We start from the raw sequence: 9,932 nt of genomic DNA, 5'->3' as shown, positions 1-9,932 counted from the left end.
CCGGGTGCTGTTCTCAGCGTGGAGGTAGAGTGGTGATGAAGACGCTCGCCTCTGCCCTCAGAGCAAAATCAAGCGGAAGCAAACTGAGAGGAAAGATGGCATTCAGAATAAAGGCTGTAGAGACCGTGATGCCATAGAGTGGTTGGTGGTGGGCCCGTGAGTCAAGGGCGAGTCTGTGAAGATGACATTTGGGCAGTGACATGAATGAGGAGAAAGTGTTGGGGAGGATGCCAGGCAGGGGAGGAGCCTGGCAGGGGCTGCGGGTAGGAGCTGGGGTTTGCTGAGCAGCTGAGGGCAGCAGGTGGGGCGGGGCCGTCAGGGATGGGTGGGGTTGTGTTGGGTGGGCGGGGAGGTGGGTGGGGCATCTCGGGATGGGCGGGGAAGTGGGAGGGGCTGGAGTAGGCAGAGAGGATGAAGCCAGAAGGACTTGGGGGCGTTTCTCCAAATGCAATGGAAAGTCACTGCAGAATATTAAGCAGGAAGGAGGTTGACTTGAGGTGGCTGTTGTGTTAAGAACAGGCTCCAGGGTGGCAGGAGTGGAAGTCGGAAGACCACTGAGAGGCTGTTGCAGTGCCCAGGTGGCCTGGACCAAGGCGTCAGTGTCGGGGAATGAAGGAGCCGGCCTGGGATGTGTTGCGGGGGTGCTGCCAACCGGGACTTGCAGGCTGATGGGCTGGGGCAAAAAGAGTAAGAGGAATCCAGGCAGGGCCCTGCATCCGCCTGGCAAATTTATTCCATTGAGCAAAGCCAGACACAAAATCACACCCAGCCATATTTTCGTTAGTGGTATTTGTTTTTAATCAGCACACAGAGCTATTGTGAGGACCAGATAAAGAAATGGGTGTGAAGCTGTGCTGCGAACTGCGCCATGTGGGGTGTTTTCTCATTGTCCGGGTAGCAGTCGGCATGTGGCGGGTGTTTCCACAGCTTCTCCTCCCTCACCCCCAGTGCTATTAACATCAACTTGGAGTTTCCCGAGGGATGATTCAGCTTCCCGATGGTCCAGAAGCTGCCCTGACTCTTTCTCCTGCTGGCTGATGGGGGTGGGTTTCCACAATGCAAAGTGCCTACAAGCTGTCAACAAGTTCAAACTGATCAACTCCAGGGGAGAAGGTGGTGGGCATTGGGGATAAGAGGCTATGACGTATCAGGAGGTTTTATTCATCCTTGCGGCGCCTCCTTCCGGTACTATTCACAGACTGACAGTGATTTAGAGACCCTCCGTTGGGCGGGACTAATTATGTTGGTACCGGTGCTCTGGGCAGGGTTTCTCAAAGTGAGTTCCCTTGGGATACTCAGTGATAAAGGGTCTGTTTGCTGGTCACCTCCCTTTGGGGAGCTGCCGCACCTGCGTACTGCCTCTTCCTCTTTCAGCTGACCAGTGAGTGTTTAGCCTTTTGAAAGCTCTGAGAAGCCCTGCAGTGAAGAAACCTATAGAACCCTGAGTATGTCTCAAACTGACTTCACCACGGACCCTCAAGCCCTTATTTCACCCCTAGGAGCTGCTGCCGGGACTGGGAGGTGTGTGTTGAGAGAGTGGGGGTCATGTCCAACATCCAGCTTATTCAGGATCAGCCTTGTGCTGGGAAAATCCAGGCCTTCGCGGAGCATGTGAGCGTCCCCCTCCCCCAAACCGGTTGTAAGGAGCTTACAGTCTGGTCAGGGACACAGTACCAGGGGCTGGGGGCGGGGCCCAACTGTGTGAGGCTGCTGTGGCTGCAGGAAGTGTGTGTGTGTGTGTGTGTGTGTGTGTGTGTGTGTGTGTAGGGAGTGGGGGGGCTGGTTAAAGGAAGGCTTAAAGGGCCCCAGAGGATAGTCTATCCAGATGGAGGCAGGGAGTGAAGGGTGAGGTGGGGTCGCTGCGCAAGGTCAGGTGGCAGGGGACGTGTTGGGGTCCGGTCTGGCTCCTGTTCAAAGCCTGCCTCTACCATGCAGGAGCTCCCTGAGGCTGAGCTATTCCCTCCCAACCTGTGGGTTTCGGGTTCCTTATCTGAACAGGGGGTGCTGATAATAGCACCTGGGGAGCTTGGATGAAGGCCTACCACAGGAAGCTCTCAGTGAATATCTACAGTTTTCATATAAGTTAAAGCCACTTCCTCCTCAGATGCCTCCCAGGGATATGGGAGTCCATCTGTGGGGGCGACCGAAGAGGCCTCAGAACTCCACAGTGGCTCACCTTAGAAATTAGGGCACCAGGCCGGGCACAATGGCTCATGCCTATAACCCCAACACTTTGGGAGGCCAAGGCAGGTGGATCCCCTGAGGTCAGGAGTTCAAGACCAGCCTGGCCAAGATGGTGAAACCCCGCCTCTACTAAAAATACAAAAATTAGCCCGGCCTGGTGGTAGGTGCCTGTAATCCCAGCTACTTGGGAGGCTGAGGCAGAGAATTGCTTGAATCCAGGAGGTAAAGGTTGCAGTGAGCTGAGATTGTGCCACTGCGCTCCAGTCTGGGTGGCAGAGTGAGACTCCATCTGAAAAAAAAAAAAAAGGCCACCAGGGCTGCAGGCGCAGTGGCTCATGTCTGTAATCCCAGCACTTGGGGAGGCCGAGGCGGGTGGATCATGAGGTCAGGAGTTCAAGACCAGTCAGTTCGAGACCAGCCTGGCCAACATGGTGAAACCCCGTCTCTACTAAAAATACAAAAATTAGCTGGGTGTGGCTGCGGGTGCCTGTAATCCCAGTTACTCTGGAGGCTGAGGCAGGATAATCGCTTGAATCCAGGAGGTGCAGATTGTAGTGGGCCGAGATACAGCCACTGCAATCCATCCTGGGCAACAGAGAAAGACTCTGTCTTGGGGGGGAAAAAAAAGTGAGGGCACTGTGTAGTCAGGAAATGCGCAGGGCCAGGGCTTGCCCAGCTCATCCCAAACTGTGCCTGCTGCCCTCACCAGACCTCCGGCTGGTCTCATTCTCATTCAGGGCGTCTATGTTGCTCTGAGGTGCTGCCTAGGGGCAGGGGCAGGTGGGGCTGATGGAGCAGCCTCCCCTCCATGGGATGGCAGAACCTCACGTCCAGCCATTGCCCGTCTTCAGCAAAGAGCAAACCTGCCAGACAAGCTCCCCACACACTCACACACACCTACACTCACACCCCTACATATTCCACACCCCATACCCGCCCACACCCCACACACTCACACACACCTACACTCACACCGCTACACATATTCCACACACCCCATACCCCCCCACACCCCACACACTCACACCTACACTCACACCCCTACACATATTCCACACACCCCATACCCCCCACACCCCCCACACACACCTACACTCACACCTCTACACATATTCCACACACCCCACACACACCCCACACCCCACACACTCACACACACCTAAACTCACACCTCTACACATATTCCACACACCCCATACCCCCCCACACCCCACACACACACCTACACTCACACCCCTACACATATTCCACACACCCCACACACACCCCACACCCCCACACACCCCACACCCCCACACACACCCCATACCCCCACACACACCCCACACCCCCACACACACCCCACGCCCCCACACACACCCCATACCCCCACACACACCCCACACCCCCACACACACCCCACGCCCCCACACACACCCCATACCCCCACACACACCCCACGCCCCCACACACCCCCACACACACCCCATACCCCCCACACACACCCCATACCCCCCCACACACACCCCATGCCCTCACACACCCCACACCCTCACACACACCCCATACCCCCACACACACCCCATCCCCCCACACACCCCACACACACCCCACACACACCCCATACCCCCACACACACCCCATCCCCCCACACACCCCACACACACCCCACACACACCCCATACCCCCACACACACCCCACACCCCCACACACCCCACACACACCCCATACCCTCACACACACCCCATATCCCCACAGACACCCCATATCCCCACACACACCCCATACCCCCACACACACCCCATACCCCCACACACACCCCATATCCCCACACACATACTGCCATGCACACCATACCCCCACACACCCCCACACACCCCCACACACCCCCACACACACCCCATACCCCCACACACTCCCCATATCGCCACACACTCCCCATATCGCCACACACTCCCCATATCCCCATACACATACCGCCATGCACACCATACCCCCACACACCCCCACACACCCCCGCACACCCCACACACACCCCATACCCCCACACACACCCCATATCCCCACACACACCCTATACACACGCACACTCACACCCACAGTCCCCACCCCCACACTCTCACACATGCACATTCACACACACTCACACCCCCCACACACATACACACCCCCACACGCACCCCACATACTCCCCACACATACCCCAGATATCCCCCGACACACATGCACACACACACATACACGCACAGACACACACGCACACACACTCACTCCTTGGGGCTCTTCGCTGTCTTGTGACCCAGTGGCCCATGGAGAAGGATGCCAGGAGGGAAATGGGTGGGCTGGTCTTGTGGAGTCTGGCAGCCAGGGCAGCCCCCATCGGAAGGCAGGAGGATCTGGAGGGGCCCAGAGGCTGTGTTGACCAGAACGTTCTCTCTGCCCAGAATTCTACAGTTAGAATCTTTGAATGGAGGCTGTTGGGCCTCTATGAGGCCCTCAGCGTGCACACTGGACACAGGGCAGGACAGAGGGGCTGGCCAGGATCGCTGCCGCCTTGGGGCCTGGACTCGAGGGGCGCTGGGAGGATAACTGCTGATGAATGGTGCATAGAGGCAGCCATGCAGAGGCCCAGGAGGACAGAGCTGGATGGATGAGCCCAGTGGGGCCAGGAACCTGGAGAGCCGGAAGGGACCACTGCAGGTGTGGTGGCATCAAAGTCCTCCCTGAGCCACCCTTCAAACCGGGTTTGGGTTAGGTGACCCACACCAGAGTTCTGGCAGTGCCAGTGTATCAGGCAGAAGCTTGGCCCGGGAGTGGAAGATGGAGCCCCTCATGGATAAGGCGAGGTGGCAATGCAGACTGTGGTCGAGGCTGCATGCTCCAGGACATCAGGGAGCGCTCACCTCAGCCAACACCCAGTTTTTCCAGTTCTTTGGTGACCCCAGTGCCCTGTTCAATGTAGCACCAAAGAACCCCAAGGGTGGCAGCCGGAAGCCCCAGTCAAAGACCCAGTAGCCTTGGGTGGGCTCTGGTAGAGAGGCTAAACCCTGGCTGCCACCCAGTGTGCTGCCCCACCGGGCCTCCTGGGCTGACCTCCAGCTCAGGTTTCCCGGGTGAGTGGTGGCCGGAGACTGCACTGCTGCCTGTCTGCGCCTTCAGGGCCTGCGCTTGCCCCGCCCGAGGGACCTGACCCCAGAGCCCTGAATACGGTGAGAAAGGCAGGGGACACAAGACAGGGAGTGGCCTTCATCCCTCAGCCTCACCCCACACTGGATGGGTGAGGTCTCTGCGGGCGACCCCTGGGGCTCTGAGTCCAGGCATCTGCTGCTTTCGGGAACCGCAGAGAGGGCCAAATGAGGACACAGATTGTCTTTACCTGCCCCACCTCCACAGGAAGCTGAAGGCTAGGGGTCCTGCCTGGGAGCCCTGTTTTTGCAAGCCATCTCCTACCTTCCTGGCTCCCTCCCCTCTGGTCCTCTTCCCCATCTTCCCCCTCTCCTCCTGCTCTCTTCACCCCTTCTGTGACCCCCTTTCTTCCTCATCTCTGCTTCCTCCCTGTCTTCAACAAGGAAACGTATGCCCACTCTTTCCTTTCCTTGTTCTGTTCTCACAATTTTCCACATCCCTCCCTAACTCTCCCTCAGCCCTGCAAGAGGATGGCCTTGTAGTAATGGCAAACATCCTCTTCTGTCTGGGGGGCACTGGAGTGAGGTGGAGGCTGCTGTTGAGAGGTTTGTTCAGGAAACCCCAAGCTAAGAAGGTGATATGCCCTGAGTTAGCAACTGCAAAGAAAAGAGAAGTCCACATAAGCCTAGGTTTTCCTAGGCCTGACACGAATCGGGCTGATTTTTCTGGGAAGAGCAAAAGATCAGGCGAGTGTGGACACAGACTCTGTTAACCTTCTTAACATCTGGGAGTCAGGGTGTGCTGGGAGAGGGCTGTTCGGAGTTCGAATGCTCTGGGAAAAGGGTCTTGGGAAGTGTGGCCTCAGTAGGGTTTTTGGAGCCCCTGGGCTCTATTTCTTATTTTGATTAGCGCTGAAAGCATCCTGGGAGGCCAGCAGGTGAGTTTGGGGCATTTATACAACAATGAAAGAGACAAAATGCCACCTGTGTGGGCCTCAGACTCTGGCATAGCATCCAGCCTTGTGGAGTGCAAGGAGACCACCCACCTCCAGCCGGTTATTCAGGGCACCTGCCTTCTGCCCAGCTCAGCTGTTGATGGGAGCCATGGTCTTGGACAGACCATTTCCCTCTCTGGGTCTCAGGAGCCTCAGCTGTAAAGTGGGAGTTAGACCCACCAGGCTTCAAGCGATGGGATTCCATGTGGACGGCAAAGGGAGTCTCTGACACTCCCTCCTTGCCAACATAGCCGCTTTGTCGGCATGCATGTTTATTTTTTCCTTCGTTTGAGAAGTAGCTAAACTAACGGGAATGTTCCTATGGTGCCCTTCTCCCCATTTGTATTGTTACTGGAAGATGTTCACTAAGCATGCGGGGAATGAGGCCTGGCAGGATGCCCAGGACTTGAAGGAGCCCTGGACTGAGCGAAGCCAGCTGCTGCTGGGGCCTGGGTGCTGCCATGGGCAGTGGACCTTCCATCGATGGGTCTGCATGTGTGGAAGGGTTCTGCCTCATCTCCTGCTGCTTCCCAGGGCAGGTACTCAGCCGGTTAGGGGGCAGGGGACAAATCATGGAGCAGGGCCTGGAGTGGGGAAGGGGCAGCTGCTGAGACCTGCACTGTCTACACACTGCAGATGGGGCAGCCTGGGGGCGTCCACCTGAAGATATCCCGGAAGAGAGGGCGGAGGCTCAGAATGAGCCCATCACCTGCAGCATGTCGCAGTCCTGGGCCCAGCATTCCCACCAGGAGGTCCACATTTCACAGCCTTGGGCTTCAGGAGGGGCTCTCATCCTTTGAGGCCCTTCAGAGCCCACCTCCTCTACGCAAACCTCTTCACAAACAAAAAGGCAAAAGACACAAGAAACAACCAAACAAAATCTTCCTCAGGTGACCTGACCTCTCCCTTCTCTGACTCAGAGTTTAGAGTGTCCAGTTCTCGACAGTCTTGCACTTTTAATTATGTCAGGGCTTTTTCTATGGGTTTCCAGATAGGATATGATCCCTTCAGGGAAGGGACCTTCATGCCCCAGACCTGTGCAGGAGGCACAGGAGCACCTTTTGGAAGTTTTGGGGGCTGTGTCTATGGACTCGATGGTGACCTGTCCGTACCACAGGCCACACTGCATGTCCCCTGAGCCAGGGCCCTAGCAGCTGGTTTCTGCATCCTTCCCTCTCTGCTCAGTGGCCCTCAGTCCATATCTATGGAAGCAGTGCCCTTCCTTTCTTCCACCTGCTCAGCTTTTTCTCACCCCTGCTGGTCTCTTGTCGGAAATGAAATACACAGAGGAATTCCCTTTCTTGCATTGACTCCAGTGTAGACAGGGAGCAGATGGGACTGCTGTCTGCTGTCTACACTACACTACACTGCTGTCTGCTGTTCGTGATAAGGACACAGTCCTGGAGGACCTGAGGGGCTTCTGAGGGTCAGGCTTATTCAGGGACACTCAAGCAGCTCACATTTTCTGTTCATTTTATTGCTTTCTGATGCTTTATAAAATGAGAGCCACCCTAGGTCATCCATGCTCTGACGCTCTTTCTTTTAATGTCTTTGAACTCACGATGTAAAATTGCTTGACTGAAGTCAAGCTCTTCCGGAGAGGGTTATAGTGACTCTGTTGGGCAGCTGGGGAACACTTTAAATTCTTGTAACAGCTTCATAGAGGTGTCATTGATATGCAAAAAAGTACATATTTAATATGTGCATTAATAATTTGATGAGTTTGGACATATGCAAACACCCATGAAACTATCAACACAATCAAGGTAATAAATATATCCATCATCTCCCAAAAGTTTCTTTGTGGCTATCCCCTTTAAAATTTTTTTTTTTTTTTTTTTTTTTTGTCAGAGTTTTTGCTCTTGTTGCCCAGGCTGGAGTGCAATGGCACGATCTTGGCTCACCACAACCTCTGCCTCCTGGGTTCAACCAATTCTCCTGCCTCAGCCTCTGGAGTAGCTGGGATTACAGGCATGTGCCACCACACCTGGCTAATTTTTTGTATTTTTAGTAGAGAGGGGGTTTCTCCATGTTGGTCAAGCTGGTCTCGAACTCCCGACCTCAGGTGGTCTGCCTGCCTTGGCCTCCTAAAGTGCTGGGATTACAGGCATGAGCCACCACTCCCAGCCAATTTAAAATTTATTTATTTTTAGAGATGGAGGTCTTACTATGTTACTGAGAGCGATCCTCTGGCCTCAGCCTTCTAGGTAGCTGGAATAATGGTATATATCTCTGCACCCAGCTTGTGCCACCCCACCCCATCTGCTCTGGGTTTTTTTTTTTTTTTTTTTTTTTTTTTTTTTAGAGAGGGGTCCCCATATGTTTCCCAAGCTGGTCTTGAACCCCTAACCTCAAGGGATCCTCCCACCTTGACCTCCCAAAGTGCTGGGATTACAGGCAGGAACCACCGTGCTTAGGTGCCGCACCCCACACCTCTTAATGTGGTAAGAAAGCTAACATGAAATCTACCCTCTTAAACATTTTAAGTATATAATACAGTGTTGTTAACTGCATGTGCATTTTTAAACATAGGTATAAAGTTATGTACTATAGCTTAAAGTCCTTTTTTATCCCCCCTCATTACACTGAGAAATGTTTAAATGTTTTTGGTCTTGAGAATATTTGTTTTCATCTTGTACTATTGCTTGGTGAAAACAAGTTGCTAAAGTTACTTTGCACCCATGTAAAGAGGACTTCATCCTATTTGTTCTAAAACTGCCTATTAGAATGTTCAAAGGGACTAAACACAAATGTATCCTTCATAACATGGTCTTGTCTCAGCCATTGTCTTTTCAGGGGAGATTTTGTTTTTTTCACTTACCATGTGCAGTAAGAACAACAGTCTGGGGATTCCAGACCCTCTTGGAGTTCACATCTATGATGGACATACTGAAGTGTATGGAAGAGAATGTCTCCAGTGGGCCCACTGCCTCCTCCCAGGACTGGGCAGGTCTGTGTGATCTCAGGGCTCTGAGCTACATGTGGGGACCAGAAAGCAGCCTGGGTAATGACCTGATGCATAGAATCGGGAGACAGCAAGGCTGGGGGTGCTGCTAGTTCTCTCTGGAAGACACAGGCCTAGACTCCTGGTTGATGGTCAGAGTAGGGTCCCAGCACTAGGCTCATGGTCACACCAGGTATAAACCTATAGGCCAGCATGGAACGAGTTCCATCTCGTCTGCACGTGGGCCTCAGCTCATGGGGACGTAGCTTTTCTTTGCAATCTAGAAATGTCTGAGGAATACATACGTGTGTGTGTGTGTGTGTGTGTGTAGCTAGAATAGCTTGCTCTTGGTATCAGCATGTTCCTTCATTGTGGGGTTTCTAATTTGATCTTGTATTACTCAAAAGGCTCCCAAGGAACTTCACGTTTAAGATCCAATTCTGCATTTTACTTCTGCCAATGCCCCTTGTTTCTACAACATACCAGAAGGTCTAAGCTTCTGAGATGCGTCTACGTGCTGACTGTGCTGAGAACTGGTCCAGGGTTTGGCTCTGGTGGAGCTTATCTCATGACTTCCTTTGCTCTCACTTATTGGAACTAGTGGATTTCGCGGAGAGTAGACACTGCAGCACAGACAGGTGGGGACTTGTGTTCCATGCTGGCTGTGCTCCTGGAACGTTTTGCATCTATCAGGTGCTTGTTTC

This window comes from Chlorocebus sabaeus, chromosome 18 (genome assembly GCF_047675955.1).
Source record: "Chlorocebus sabaeus isolate Y175 chromosome 18, mChlSab1.0.hap1, whole genome shotgun sequence".
In the NCBI taxonomy this organism is placed as follows: Eukaryota; Metazoa; Chordata; class Mammalia; order Primates; family Cercopithecidae; genus Chlorocebus; species Chlorocebus sabaeus.
Note: the sequence above shows the minus strand (reverse complement) of the source record.